A 17,248-nucleotide genomic window follows, 5' to 3' on the forward strand; every position below is an offset into this window, starting at 1 on the left:
TTTCAGTGGGTGGTAAAATTTTATAAGCAATCAAAACAGTGAATACAGCTTGTCATCAAATGTCAGTTCAACTAATGATTCTATACCAGAACATGTAACAGAATCACGTAGGCAAGCCCCTGCGCTCAGAACTTTCAGTTCCTCTGTCACATCATATGCAATTAGGCCCATCATTTCCCAGCTGTGCAAAGGGTTTCTTAATCTCTGATCAATTTTCATGGAGTGGAAGAAAATAACCAATTCATAGGATCAAGAGGGTTTATTAGTTATTATGTAGCAAGTGCTTCCAACAGCATCTAGCACAAGGTAATCAAGCAATAAAACTTTAAGCCTTCGATGCTACAGACACATCTTGCTCCAGTATTGCATCTTTTACAAATTGAAGTTTGTGGCAATCCTGCCTCAAGCAAGTCAATAGTTGTCTTTTTATCCAACAGCATGTGCTCACTTTGTCTGTCACATTTTGGTGATTCTCACAATGTTTTAAACTTTTTCATAAGTATACTGTCATTTTGACCAGTGATCAGCGATCTCTGCTATTACTATTTTGCTTAGGAGGACCAGAGCCCACTAAAGGCAGTTGAGTGAAAAACGTCTGTCTGCTCTGCCAGCTGACAGTTCTCCCCTGCTCCCACCACCCGCTAGCTGGAACATCCCTATTCCCTGAGACACAATCCTACACTTAGGCCAATTAATAATCCTACAATGGTCTTTAAGTGTTCAAGTGAAAAGAAGCTGCATCTTTCACTTTTAAATTGTTAGAAATGATTAAGCTGACTGAGGAAGATATGTCAAAAGCCAGAAAGACCAAGAACTAGGTCTTTTGGGCCAACAAATTGTATAAAGAAATTCAAAGGAAAACTTCTTGAGAGAAAAGTGTTATTCCAGTGACTACACAAAGAAAGCAAACCAAACTTATTGCTGACATGGAGAAAATCTGAATGTTCTGCAGAGATTAAACCAGCAACAACATTCCTTTAAAGAAAAGCCTAATCCAAGGCAAGGCCCTCTTCTGATTTTAAGAAAGTTGAGAGCTAAGGAATTTGCAGAAGAAAAATGTGGAGCTAGCAAAGGTTGTTTCATGAGATTTAAAGCCGTCTGTCGGGCTCCCCCAGTGGTGTAGCGGTTGAGAGCTGGGTTGCGAAGCTGCCTGCAGCCTCGGCAGAGCCAGTTAGATCCCCAGCCACGGGCGAGGGTCCCACCTGGTGCACAGACCTCTCCGGCCGCCCGCTGCTCCCTTCAGCAGTGTACTTCGGTCCTTCTGCCTGCTCTGCTCCCCGCTCTGGCTCTGAATTCTCTCACCCTCCTGCGCTTCTGACTGTACCCAGTGCTTGTATAAATAAATAAATCTTTAAAAAAAAATTGTTTTAAAAAAAAATAAAGAAGTTGTCTTCATAACATCAAAGTACAAGGTAAAGCAGCAAATGCTGATGAAGCCACAAGTTATCCCAAAGACCTAGCTGAAATTGGCTATACAAAATAGATTTTCAATATAGACAAAATATCCTTCTATTAGAGGTAGATTACATCTAGAACTTTCATAACTAGAAGGAACCAGTTAATTAATGTCTTGCTTCAATGTGTCAAAGGACAAGCTCTCATAAGGGGCTAATGCAGCTGGTGATTTTCAGTTGAAGACAACGTTCATTTACCATTCTGAAGGCCCTTATGAATGATGCTGAAATCAACAGGCCTATGTTCTATAAATAGGAAACAAAGTCTGTTATCGACAACATGTGCATATAACATGGTTTACTCAATGTTTTAAATCCACTGTTGAGATTGATTTCTCAGAAAGATTCCATTCATAGATTACTACTCATCAACAATGCACACGGTCACCCGAGAGCTGTGTACAAGGAGATTCATGGTTCTATGCCCACTAACACAACATGCATTCTGCAGCCTCTGGATGGAGTAATTTTGACTTTCAAATCTTATTAAGAAACATTTTGGGCCTCCCTGGTGGCGCAGGGGGTTAAGATGCAGCCTATGAAGCAATCCGCAGCCACTGCAACACAAGTTCGATCCCCTGCTGGCCAGGGAACAACCCACATGGCGCAGCTGACCTCTCCTGACTCGCCCGCCGCTCCCCTAAGCAGTGTACTTCGGTCAATCTGCCTGTACTGATTGTTCCCCACTCTGTCTCTGGTGAATCCTCTCACCTCCTGCACTTCTGGCCTGTATCCCAGCTCTTGTATGCATAAATCTTAAAAAAAAAAAAAAATTTACAAGGCTGTAACTGCCATACATAGTGATTTCACCAATAAATCTGAGTAGTCAATGAAAAAATCTTCTGGAAAGGAGTAGGTTTATCATGGATAGATGCCAGTAAGAACATTCGTGAGTTTAAAATATGAACATGAACTGAATTTTGGAAGACGCTGATTTTAACTCTCATGGACAGAGGAGTCTGAAGGGCTCAAGACTTCAGTGGAGGAGGCAACTGTAGATTTGGTGGAACTAGCAAGAGAAAGTGGAGCTTGAAGATGTGACTGAATTGCTGCAATCTCATGACAAAACTTTTCACAGATGAGTTGCTTCTTACAGATGAGTAAAGAAAGTTTCTTAAGATGGAATCTACTCTTGAAGATGCTGTGAACACTATTGAAATGACAGAGGATTTAAATTATTTAAACTCAGCACTGCATGCTACAAAGAAAGCTTTCTCTCATGAAAGCATTGTCAGTCAATGTGGCAAACTTCACTGTTTCATTTTAAGATACTGCCACAGCCACCCCAGCTTTCCGCAACCACCACCCTGGTTAGTCAGCAGCCATGAGCATTAAGGCAAGACCTTCCACCAGCAAAGAGATTATAACTCACTGAAAATTCAAATGATAGCATGTTTTTGGCAATAGAATATTTTAAATTAAGAAATGCACATTGTTCTTTTACATATGCTATCGCACGCTTAACTTTTATATGCACCAGAAACCAAAGAATTTGTTGCACTCACTTTGTCGTAATGTGCTTTATTGCAGCAGCCTAGATTTGTACCCAATACAGGTATCCCTGTATTTGCTAGTTAATCTTTAAGTAATTTAAATTTTAGAATCATTAAATAATATCACATCTGGAGACATGAATGATGGAGAAACAAAGACACCTTAATTTGATGAACATAGCTCCATGATGAGCACATCACAATGTCTTTGCTTAGTATCAAAGCAAGGCTAACAGAGTGTCACAAATGAGTATTAAGACAGTAAAGCTGGGAGGAGGGTTAAGGAAATTGGAGATTGAAAAGTAGTAGTTCTATATTGTGGGGGTGGGAGAAGTTCTCTGAGAGCTTCCCTATGTTCTTCTTTAAGGATAAAGGCTCTCTACTTACTGCTTACCTATGAATGAAGGAGGATCTGGTTACTATAGTTAGAAGCAAAACAAAGAAATAGACTTAACGAGAACTAAAATCCAACAATTCAGAAAAAACACAAAAAATGTTATCTGGAAATCTTAAGTTTGTGCTATCTGTAAAGCATTTATTGCAATGACGAAACGAGGTTAATTATTTTTTATTATTGAATTATATTGTAAAGTCTACATCTACAATTAATCTGGAAGAAATGCTTTGCATTTACACCAAGGACACATTTATTCTAGTGGAATAAAAGACACAGACAAAAGACCAAGTACACATTTAAAAAAAAAAAAAAAAAAAAAGACTACATGTTTAACCCGGTCTCAAAGACTACATGTTTGCTATTTTGAAGCATACCTTTCCTATAAGAAAATTGATTTTCACATAGTAAGTCTGATTTATTTCCCCACATTTTAAAACATAAAATGCAGCTTCTTACAATTTTTAGTATAAACAAAAGATTGAAAATATATGAAACAAAGTTTAAGAACAAAGAAAGTAAAGTAGACCGGTATTATCTTATAGTGGGAAGAGCTGAGTAAAAGGTGGCCCCTCTGTGGCTCATCTCAAAGAAACACTTTTACTCAGAGGCAAGCATTTCTGATTGAAGAATAAGTTTCCACTCCCCCTGTAGAACCAGACCTCCAAGTGTGTCTGGTCAACTGCAAAGTACATGAATAATGTCTTCAAATTATCTAAAAATGAAATATCAGGGACTGAATTCAAATAAAAGCTGTGTGGTCTAAATATACATTTTCAGATTGTTACTTTTTAAAAAATTATCTTTTTATTTCAATTGATATTTAAAAATAACTTATATTTTAGTGTGCTTTCTGGTCAATGACTGTAAAGTTGAAATTCAAACATACACATTTAAATTGTTTGTTTTACTTGATTCTATTGAAATTTCAATTACCTACTACTTTATTTAACCAAGTTTTACATGAGGTAAGATTCAGCTAAGAACAAAACGAAACAAAACAAAACAAACCCACAAAGAAAAAGTTAACCACTTTAAGAGTCCACAAAAATCATAATGCCCACCTCATATTCAGTTTATAAATTTATGTATTAACTACTGTGTATCCACAACAAGTTTATTATGTAATTAAAAGCAAATACCTTTTGCACTTTTTAATCAAATCATGGGGAGTATAGGGCAAAAAAACCTGGCAAAATTTGTTTTTGGTAACAGAAGACAATGCAATAATGAATCCAAATGGAATCTATGACCAGTGTTAAAAGTTGCTAACTTAGTTCTAAACAGACACACACTTATCTAAAAGATATTTTGGTAGCAAACTCAATTGACAGAATAAATGTTTTGTTGTAAATAAAAAGCAGAAGTTTCCAATATAGCCTGTTAACTAGCTAAACAATTTAAAAAAAATGTATAGCCAATTTTCTGCTCTAATCTTGTGTACGCTGCACTAAAATATCCCTGCTAAAAATCAACTGTATTTAATTGGATTTTACTGAAGTAGGACATTCATGATACTAGAAATCTTTTAAAAAGTGAGTACAATAGGGCTACAACATTACTATTAATAAAAGTTACAGAAGAGATTATTGCTGTACTTTTTCCCATTAACACCATCAAATTTTGTTACAATTACAAAAAGTACAACCCTAAGTTACTTTTTCTCTTACTGAATTTCATGTTTCACATATCTTTAAAGATTTTTAGTCAGCAGAGAATCTTCAAATCTTTTCTGTAAGAATTCAAAGTATTTAAATGTGAAGCTTCACATTATACTAGCATGTTTTGCCCTTGTTTCCCAAATACACAAAACAATATACATTTTTCTCAAAAATGAAATAAGATGTCTGCATTAAAAAAATAAAGCCTACAAAAAAGTTCCAGAGCTAAAAAAGATTATTCATATGGCACACAGTGATCTCCTACTAGTCCAAAGTCCAAAACATTGAAATGAATTCCATTTATATATCTTGTTTGCTTTTCAATGGAATACTACATTTATTGAGGTGAAATCACATTACTATTTAGTTCTTGAGTCAACAAATGTACACAAATGTTTGTTGTTGTTGTTGTTTTATACAGTTATTAAAAAATAGGAGACCAAGTTGAATGTGCCAGAGAGTTATCATTCAGTTGGGAGTTTTAGACTCATCAGAAAGAAATTTAGAGAATGGATTTCCTTGGTTGGTTTCCATAGCTTGATAGACCAAAAACAAAAAACCGGCCACAACAACAAGGAGCAAAATTTTTATCCACATGGGAATGAAGCGTCCCTTTTTTGTCTTTTCTGACTTGACATCTGGCAAGGGAACATACTTAGGAGCATATTTGGATGAGAAAGTTTCCTCCATCCTGAAATCACTGAGTTCCAATGGTCGGCCTGCTGCTCCTTTGATTGGTCTGCGGCAACTAGCACTGTTGGGAGGGAAGAGGGAAGAGAGAAATAAATTTTACATAAAGTCATGACTTAGATAAATGTCATTACCATTCCTAATTCCAACCATATTACTTAAGGTAAGAATAGAAAATTATCACATATGAAACAGTGACATCAGTCAACTGTGTGAAACATTAATGTTTTCCATTTATTTTTAATATATTTTTTAAAAAACGTATTTAGTGTGTAGGTCGAGGGTGAGAGGATTCACCAGAGAGAGTGGGGAGCAGAACAGGCAGATGACTGAAATACACTGCTGAGGGGAGCAGCGGGTGAGACAGGAGAGGTCTGCTGCGCCATGTGGGTTGGTTGCTCCCTGGCTGGTGACTGAAATCTGCTGCAGCAGCTGCAGATTGCTTCCACAGTGCTGACGCTTAGTTTAACCTCTTGTACTATCAGGGAGGCCCCTGTTTTTCCATTCAAAAAGCTAGATGCTTATCTTTTATTAAGTTAGAATATTCAGGATATTGATAAAAATTCACCAAACTTGCCTTCTAAAAGGCTTTTCAGAGCAATACTTTTGGAGACAGAGGGTTAAAAAATAAGGTAGTTTGGTTGTGATCAGTTAGGAAACAATTCAACGGATAATACAGTTTCCTCTTTAGTAAAAGGAAACTCCCAAGGAAAAAAATTATTTCCCTCTTACTGTATTTCTATTTAGATTTAAAAATATTAATTAAATCGTAGGTAAATGATCTACTTATTATCCCTCAACTTAAAGTTAATTTTGAAACTGGCTCAACTTGAATGGTGGCTACAAAGAACTGAACTAAACTGCTCCCAAAAGAACAGTTAAATTCTGAGAGCAGAAGTACATTAACTTTGTGAAGAATTAAGACAAAGCTCTGGCTTACACATTTAACCATACCTGAAATATACATGATTTTCATTTGTCAATTATCCCTCAATAAAGGTGGAAATATATAAAAATTCTGTACTAGAATACACTAATACTTGTTTCAATGTATCTGAATACCTAATTCCTGTTGGTGTAGATGCTTCAAAGGGAAACATTTCCTTAAGAATATCTCTTTCTATTCTTCTTTCCTCTGTTTTTTCTCCCACCTAATAAGAGAAACAATCACTAGTTAAGATATGCAATTATTAAACATAATATCAAATAGATGTTTCAGAGAACAGAACGCACTTAAGTCTATGCTGGCTTTTACAACCACCATTTCTAAATTCACTACTGTCTTTTAAGTATTCACAAACTTCCAATGCGAAGATATCTTTAATATGGCAATTGGGGAGTAAATTGCCACACATTCAAGTAAGAAAAGAAAATAAAAAATTAAAACAAATTCATTAACAGCTAATGTGGCAGTTTAAGTTCCCGCATGGATTTCCTATGCTTTTCATGAATAAACATTAAGAGTATATTATTTCTTTCCCTGTTATTTTGTAATAAAATAATCAAATATAGAAAATGAACTAACATGGATCTTTAACAAATTTTACTATGTTTTAACTGGCCAATTCAATTTTACTAACTTTACAGCACATAAAATAATTTAACAACCTGATTATTTTGCTGTTTACCTTTATGCCCAGATGAGTAGCCTTTCGTAAAGACTCATGATTAAAATTATGTCATCATGCAGTTAGTACTTTAACGCTTAATTATATAGGAGTTAATCAGGCATCATACAAAGTCACTCTGAAGTCCCATTATTTGACCCATCAAAGAGACAGTGCAGCCTCCCTCACTGCCCCAGTTTCACTTTCAACTCACATCCATAATGAAGAAAATACATTTACAAGCAGCACATAAATGACCACTCCCTTGAAAACTGGAGCAAGATAGTATTAGCATGTCTTACTATATTAGTTACTTTCCATTTTCACTTATAAAAAGTATGTCTTTAAGATACTCTATGCGTGTGTGCGCACACTCATACAATCATACACACCAATAAGAAAAGTCCTGCTCCCTCCCACTCCAAAAGAAAAAAATCCTCTTTAAAAGATCAATGATAGCATCGATCTAAATTTTATTCATTTACTTCAGCTCTTGTCAATGGTTTCTTTGGTGTTCTTCTGGATATGTCTGAGAATTCAGTGATTGGCAGAATGGGAGCTGCATGCTTGAAATTTCCAGTCACCCTATTGACAACCTGCCAAGATTCAAATTATTCAGACTCAGAATTATCCAAACATAGCAAAGACATGTAAAAAGATACTCTATTTCTGTAATACTTAAAACCTTCCCTTAATAAAAATTCAGGTAATAGTCCCTAGAAATGAACATATTTAGAGCTTCACATGTGATCCTTACCATCATTTGTATTTTAGTCAAAAGGTACTCTTACAATACCTAGGACTCTTATACCATGAGTTATTATATATGTGTATATTTGGATATATTGAAAATTTCTAAATCTTAGAAATATAAAGGGAAAACCAGTTAGAAATGTATAAAAACATAAATGAGTTGCCAAAATTCACCACCTCCCCAATTCTAATTAAAGGGTAATTTACAAAGAATCCCACTTGTACAGTTATGAAACATATTTACTAAGGTTTCGTTGCTTGAAGCCTTTATAGTTTCAGCTATGGGAGTACTCTCTGAAATTATTGCACCAGCTATACGAAAATGTTCTGAAGTTTCCACCTGTTAGTTTGAAAACAAAACAAAAACAATAAATATAAAATAATCACTAAAACCCTACCAATCTGAAACCCCAATTCTAAGCAATAAGCCTTGCATCACCCTTTTCCTCGGAGTTCTTCTTGCCCCTCTGGTAGATTCCCTAGTTAATGCCTGCAGAGGTCCGCCTTTTGAAGATCCACTTGTCCATTCAGTCTCAGTTACTCCAGCTTGAGAATAGCTCTATTCAAGCATCGACACATAAAAAAGTCACATTCTAACATCAAACACCTTACAATGCCCACATTAGTATACTGAGAAGCCAAGAAAAGCCTCCAAAATCCAGCATTTGCAAACAATACTGTGTCCTCAAAATATTTCTAAATGTCTTAATTGAATTTATATATAGGAATCAAAAATACTTAAGTATAAAGAAACACTAAAGAGTCCAGCTATAACACCTCAAGTTATATAAGTGGGGAGGGAGCACTTCAGTTTATCACTGCCCCTTTCTGTGATTTGCTATTGTGCTGTTTAACTAATTGCAGCTGTATTGTATTGGCTACTGAAACAAAAAGCAGGCTGATCATCACTTCTAAGTCATCTGTTACAACTCAGTTTCCTTTAATACAAAACACAAATTTATAATTACTAGCAAAGATTACACATTACTCCCTCCATCTGGTTAGAATCAGTTTATAGTCCATACACAGCTATCTGAACTTAACAATTCTACCTAAACTTAAAAAAAAAAAAAAAATCTCAGTACTTAAGAGAACTTAAAAATAAAACCTTTTAGGAAACATCAACTGCTCAGCAACAAAAACCTGGTGGTTACTGTTTCACAAACATGCAAGCTTATACCATCCCCCCAAATCTCAGTACCACCCCAACTCCTCAGGTCAGAAAAAGGTAATAGCTACTGATCGTTGTTTTCTTTCTGTCCCAGTTTCCTATCTCTGGAAAAGTGATCTTTTATTCATTTAACAAATAATTAGCAGTGTTTCCATACCAGTTTGAAACCTAAATAGTAAGACTGCCCATCAATCACCCACGGCTTTTGTTAAAATGCAGATTCTTTTTCTGTAGCTCTTAGGTGGTATCTGAAAGTCTACATTCCAAGGAGCAAGTTATTCAACTGAAGTCACTACTACTGGAGAATTCTTTTAAATTCTTTGAACTAGAAATATCCATCAATGATCAGTGTTATATTAGAATGTGCTTATGTTGTCAATTTTGCTTTCAAGGTAGTATTTTACCCAGATAACTGATTTTTTATATCCCAGTGTTTATTAATTTTTAAAAAAGATTTATTTATTTATGCATACAAGAGCTTGGGTAGAGGCCAGAAGTGTGGGGGGTGAGAGGATTCACCAGTGACAGAGCAGGGAGCAAGTCAGGAGAGATCTGTTGCACTATGTGGGTAGCTCCCTGGCTGGGACAGTGGCTGCGGACAACTTCATAGGTTGCGTCTTAACCCCTTTCGCCACCAGGGAGAACCGTAGTGTTTATTAATTTTATAGACTGACTAATTTTACTCTTATTCTGCAGTAAGAGCACATCTAACAAATTGCTCATCTGACTGTAAGTAGTGCCAAAACTCCACGAGGTACATAATTAGAGATTCATGTATTTGATTTTGTATTTATCTATATTTGGAATTGACATTTAATTGACAGCTTTCCTTTGTCTGAAATCTTGCTATCAGGAAATATATGCTGAAGGTTAATTTTATTGTTAAAAGAGAAATTTGTAAACAAGTCACACTCCTATATAACAAAAGCTTATTAATAGTTAAAACCCTTACTACTTGAATAGAAAGGAACAATAGTTTCAATTGGAGGTTCTCAATGATAAGGTGGGGAATTTTTAAAAAATAGCTAATATCCCCAACCCAAGTAAAAACATTAAGTTCTGGACAAAAAATTTACACAAAACTACTTTATGAAAAAAATTAACAGAGGAAAGTAAAAAGCCACCTTATTGTGAGGAACTATCAACTGGGTAAAACCCAATCAACATGGTTACTCATATAAACACATTTTTTTAAACAACACCATATTCCTTATTAGAGAAAGGTACTGGCATACATTGCTGGTGGGTATGAAAAATGTTTCCACTGTTATGGAAGGGAATTTGTAACATCTAGCAAAATTTCTTGAAGATAAACTGGTTGCAATATTAAATAAACATGTTATTTAAATAACACCGATTTATCCCTACATTATTAAAAATACTGTATAAATGGGAAATAACTCAAATATCCACTAAATGAAAGTGGTTGAATTAAATCCATAAAATGCAACACCATGAAACTGTACAAATCAATGAAGGAGATGGCTATGCTATATTCTGTGCCAGGATATGTTCTTAGATTAAAAATACAAATGGAATGTGGCAAAACAGACTACCTTTACATAATGAGTGAAGAGAGTATATTAATCTACGCATTTACTTCTACTTTCAACAAGAAACAACATATAAACCAAAGTTTGACTAAAAAAATAGTTACCTATGAGTGGAAGGAGTAAAATAGAAGAGCAAGATTTCTGACTCTAATTTTGTCAAAACAAAACTAGGTATCAATCTAAATAAAAGGTAAAATTGACAGAAAAATTTTTCAAGTAGTTTGATACCTAGAATTTTGATTTTATATCTCCCCCAATAATTTATTTATGCATACAAGAGCTGGTATGTAGGTCAGAGGTAGGGGTGAGAGGATTCACCAGAGACAGAGTGGGGAGCAGGACAGGCAGACTGACTAAAATACACTGCTGAGGGGAGGCAGTAGGTGAGACAGGAGAGGTCTGCTGCGCCATGTGGGTAGCTCCCTGGCCAGGGATGGAACTCACGGTGCAGTGGCTCCAGATAGCTTCATGGTGTTGAGACTTAACCCCGTGCACTACAAGGGAGGCCCCCTGATTTATATCTTAAAGAAAAACTGCATTCCCTCAAATCTAAAACGGCCTTTACTAGACTTGCTAGTGATAATACTGTAGTATTTAAAACAAATAGAGTGATAAGCACAACGTAACAACACTATTTTAACAACCAAGATAGCCTAAGAGAAACAATAAAACACCTAGAAGTTAGGTAGCCTGCATTCATAAACAATGAATTCATGATTTATTTACATTCTAATAAACATACTCCCTTGAAAAGGCCTAGCAGCAATGGCAACCCCATAGGAATGAACACTCTAGCACCTAGATAGCCTCCAAACAATTTTTTCAATTAAAAGGATGGAGGTTCAGGGCCTCCCCGGTGGCGCGGCGGTTGAGCGCTGGGTTGCAGAGCTGCCCTATGCCTCTGCTCCCCGGCCACCGGAGGAGGGTCCCACATGGCGCGCGGACCTCTCCTGCCGCCCGCTGCTCCCCTCGGCAGTGTACTTCGGTCCTTCTGCCTGCTCTGCTCCCCGCTCTGGTTCTGGTGAGTTCTCTTACCCTCCCGCGCTTCTGGCTGTACCCAGTGCATGTATAGCCAAAGCAAACAAGCAAATGGATAAATAAATAAAACATGCTTTTAAAAAAAAAAAGGATGGAGGTTCTTTGGAAAAATGGCTGACTTGATAAGAGGCAGGCACAACTTTTACTGTGCAGAAAACAAGAAGCCATAAAGGACATATTTGTATTTGGGTCAATAAAAGAACACAGGAACCAACGTAGTAATTCTTGCTGGCTAAAGACACAATTTAAACATGAAAAAAAGAATTAGTGACTGCAATTTATCACAAATCAAATGTAGAAAAAATTGTAGTAAAAAGATCTTATATCTTTTTTTTTTTAAAGATTGATTGATTGATTGATTGATTGATAGAACCAGGGTACAGGCCAGATGCACGGGAGGGTGAGAAGATTCACCAGAGACAGAGTGGGGAACAGAATAAGCCGACTGAAGAAATACACTGCTGAGGGGAGCAGTGGGCGAGACAGGAGAGGTCTGCCACGCCATGTGTGATTCTCGCCAGCCGGCCAGGATCAAACCAGCACTGCAGAGGCTGCGGACAGCTTCACAGTGAGGTGCTCAACCGCTTGCGCCATCAGGGAGGCCCAAGATTTTATATCTTTCAAAATGAAAAGCACTTTTTGGAAATTGACAACTAAATGGCAAAGTAAATATTTATCTTACAAGAATTTATTTCAAGGTAACTAAGCAGTTCATGAGAGAAAGTACTTAAAAAAGGAATTCCAGTCATAGATATAAAGAAATGAGAGAATGAGAAAAATCACTATCGTACAACCATAAATAATGAATCTAGGCAATATTTATCAATGGTTGTTATAACCATTAATAAAATGGCAGTGTGAACAGCATAATGGATTCATCAGGCTTTTGACACTAAGTAGTTAAGTTTAGCATCAACAAAATATGACATGCCTCCTAAAATAATGCAATTTGAAGCCCAAAACACTGTTTATGACCATTCTTGTCCAAAAAAATGAACATGAATCTAACCAACCCCTCTAGGTCCGTGCTAATACTGTAAGTACTAGCTACATGTGGTTATTTAAATTTAAGTAATATCAAAATTTTGATTTGTCAGCCACATTAGTCACATTCCAAGCACTATTTGAATACCCCATGTGGAATGGTTATCAAAATGGATAGCAAATATAAAACATTTCCATCATCACAAGAAAGACCTATTACATAGCCCTACCACAAGTCTAACTCCGAGTCTACAGGAAATACAAAGTATAGAAGAGCAAATTAAATGCTACTTGAACAATTAATCTGCCAAATCCAGAATATGGCTAATTCTGCAGCGAACTGATGTTTTTTTTTTAAACCAAAAAAATAGAGGGACAGAACCATTATAGTGGGAACAGCTACAGACGTAGATTTAAAAACAAAAACCAAATGATATGTGGATCTTGTTTGACATACATTAGATGTGAAACAACTATTAATTTTACTAGATATACATATATATGTAAAATCCCCATATAATCGCATATATAAAATCATTAAAAATTACCTATAATTATGTACTATATATAAAATAGCTCTTATGACTTAAATATATTGAAATACTGACATTTTAATGTGAAAAGTCTCAGAGACTTGCTCTAAGAGATTCCAGCAAAAAGCAAAACAAAACCCCAAAAAACTTACATTGCTAGAGGGAGCAGTCTAAGATGAAATAAAATGTTGACAACTGTTGAGCCTATGTGACTAGAAGGTGATTAAATTCCTCCTTTTACTTTTCTTTTTTCTTAAAGATTGATTTATCTATGCATACAAGAACTGGGGTACAGGCCAGAGATGTGGGGGCAAGAAAATTCACCAGAGACAGAGAGGGGAACAGAACAGGCAGATTGACTGAAATACAGTGCTGAGGGGAGCAGCAGGTGAGACAGAAGAGGTCTGCTGCGTCATGTGGGTAGCTCCCTGGCCGGGGCACGACCTCATGATGCAGTGGCTATGGACAGCTTCATAGGTTGCGCTACCAGGGAGGCCCTTCCTTTTACTTTTCTATGCTTGACATTTTGTATAGTCAGGTCTATTCTATGTTCTCATCTTCTAAATTGACTCGTTTGACTACCCTGCCCCTCAGTTTAGATCCCCCAACTCAAAATATTTAACCTTTGATCAATCTTTAATACAATGCTACTCCCCTCCTTTGAATCCATTCTCTGGCCAGTCATGGGTCCCTGCCAGCACTATTCCATTTTGCCTTCACTCTGGACCAGAATTTCCCAAGTTTATTTCAGGGTCCTTCACCAGATTTTCCTACTTTTCCTTGCTCTGTTATTTCCTTATTCTTCAGAATGCCCCTGCAGCTTGTCCCTAGCAATGTAAGATTAAAAAGCAATAAAATATTTACTCCATTATTTGGCTCTATATTAAACAAAATCTTTCATTCAGTGCTCTATATATATTTTCAAGCCACCAAGCTCCTTTCTACTGAGCAGCTCTGAAATTCAACTAATCAACTAAATCAAGTCAAGAGAGACATGGCTTAAATACGCAAGAACACTTCCTTTGAGGATGCATGACTATAGAAACGGCAAAGATTAAGTAAAAGGACAACCAGTTAGACAAAACTTGCAGCTAGACAGATTAAAGATAGCTGTCTTGCAAGGTGTCAGCCAAATAAAAGCTAGATTATAGTCAGTAATTTGTTCTCTGTAATTTAATCCTTTGCTTATTCTCCCCTTGATTTCTTTCTGAAAAACTGCATTTTGTTTTTCATATAAAGGTCAGTTTTCATCTAGAATAAAGGAAAACAGTGTGGTCTTAGGACCAGACAAGCTTCAGAGTTGAAAACGAAATCACAGAAGACAGGCAGGTCAGAAGTCTAGAGGCAGACATAAATATAAAACCCTTGCTCTGCCTTTTAAAGAAATTATACCAGAATTGCTTAGGCATTTCTACCTTATAAAATATTTCTCTTAAAAAAAGTAGTGATTGGTTTTGAACCATGCTTAACACAGAATCAAACACAAATAAAACATCTATTACTTACTTTTGCAGTAAAGCACAGGTGCACTATTGACAAAACGCAAAAAGTTTAGATTTAAAATGCCATGAAATGAACACTGTCAAATGCTGGAATGTGCTTGTCAACTATTCACCAAAGGCTAAAACACAGGCAAATTAGCACTGCCAGCAGAGGACCTGTACCTCACCATGGTCATAATAAAACAAGATACCTGATTGTGCTCAATTCTTCTTTGCTTGAGTGTTACTGGAGTCTTTGCTCTGCCTTTTAGTGGTTCTCTCTTCTCAAGCTTGAGCTCTATTTTAGAGTCTGGAAATAACATTGGAAAAACCATTACTCATTGAAACAAACTACAGGATCATCCTAACATTATTTAGGAACCCTGGTTTCAGACACATTAATATGTAAAACAAATTTGTCAATTGTATTAACTCAAAAAACCAAACTTCCTGTCCATAACAATTTTCCTGTCATTTTATTCCATTCTCATTTATTCCTCGTCACCTGAATTAGATTACTGCTTTCAATTTATTCTCCTTTTCTTTTGGGGGGCCTAGTAGCCTAAAACAGTGAATTCAAACCACTCCCAAAGAGGCTTTTCATCAAAAGCAATTTTTATGTGGGAAAAGGAACTAAAATAGTTGTTGCCATTCTTTTGACCAGAATGCATCACTACTACATAAACAAAGGTTAAAAAAAGTATGCTATCAAGTCTCAAGTTAACAATATGTGCGTAACATTAACACCTTAGAGCAGTTTAAGTCTCTCTTCCCTTCTTTTTTGATGTGATACAAAAAAACTTTTTTAAAGATTTTTTTCTTTTTAAAAACATTTATTTATTTATTTATTTTTACAAACACTGGGTATAGTCAGAAGCGCAGGAGGGTGAGAGAATTCACCAGAGCTAGAGCGGGGAGCAGAGCAGGCAGAAGGACCGAAGTACACTGCTGAGGGGAGCAGCCGGGGATTGAACTGGCACTGCAGAGGCTGTGGGCAGCTTCGCAACCCAGTGCTCAACCGCTACACCACCGGGGAGGCCCACAAAAAACTTTTTAGGTGTAACTGAGGTAAAGAGGAATCTTGTGCACAGAAAAACACAACCATCACAGGGACTTCTATTCCCCCCTTAATAAGATACACCTCTGTCAGAGAAGCTAGGGCACATAGCCACCATGATGGTTATTAACCCAACAACTCAAATATACATCTTTTTATAGGCCATCAGTAATCCATTCTCCCAGCATTGATTATACAAGAGATTTTTTTAAAAAGACTGATAATTTTAATTTCCACAATTTGTCAGTCATTTATCATAATATAGCAAAATACCTGCCAGCTGTTACTTCTAAAACTTCTATCACCAAAAATTTTGAGTTAAATTACTTTCTTACCAGAGACAGAGTTCATCCTTAAAGACTCAATTTTATATCAACTCAATGTATGTAAGTTGTGCTAAAAAGTGACTTAGGTAAGATAAATGTATCTGGCTATCTACTGTTAACACTAGTCAACCCTGAACCTACTTCAAATTTCACAAAAATAGTGATTCTTACCTAGTTCAAATAGTTCAATTTTTATTTAAGATTAAGGCATCAAATTCACCCCTCACCTCCCAATACTTCTCTTAATATATCCACTATTATATTTATTTGTGACAGTCTTTAGCATTTTAAAATTTAAGGTGTTTATTCAGAATCTAAAAATTAGAAAGCCAAGATTCTAATAGTGGCTAAGCAGAAACTGATTTAACAAATAACTATCTGGTTACAGAGTAATTCCACTTACAAATTTAAATTCCAACAGCCAATTAAAAACATGATCCTCAAATAGAAGAAAACCATAAAAAATTTTTTCAACTATACCACTGGAATACTGAATGAGTTTCATTGATGAAATGGAAAAGGGATGTTCATTCACATACATCTAAATTGCTGCAACTCCAAAGAATAAAACACACATACAACATGTTTCTGGAGACCACACAAACTGTTCAAATTTAACTTTATTGAATTTGCAGAAGCATACTACAGTAATACATTTTAAAAAATCACATAGCATGTAGTAGGTACATGGATACATGTACATTTCAGAAGACAACAAAATTACTCCCAGAAAGCTGCAAAGATGGACATGTATAGTTTAAGAATAACTAGAAGTATCCAAGGAACTATTTTCCATAGAAACACAAAATTAGATTATCAAATGCTTCCAAAGTTAAGGCTGTCTCATCTTACAATCATAAAATGAAAACAGAGGATAATGTATTGCTTTACATAGACACACAGACACTGTGATTTCCTATGACTTAAAAAAGAAACCCTAGTAACTTGTTTTTAGAGTGCAGATTGTTAAGTGTAGCCTAATCATTCACAGCTACAAGATACCTTAAATGTATTTAAAAAAAAAGGTTCCATCTTTCCAGTGGCCCAGCTCAT

This window comes from Talpa europaea (genome assembly GCF_964194135.1).
Source record: "Talpa europaea genome assembly, chromosome: 15".
Taxonomy (NCBI): Eukaryota; Metazoa; Chordata; class Mammalia; order Eulipotyphla; family Talpidae; genus Talpa; species Talpa europaea.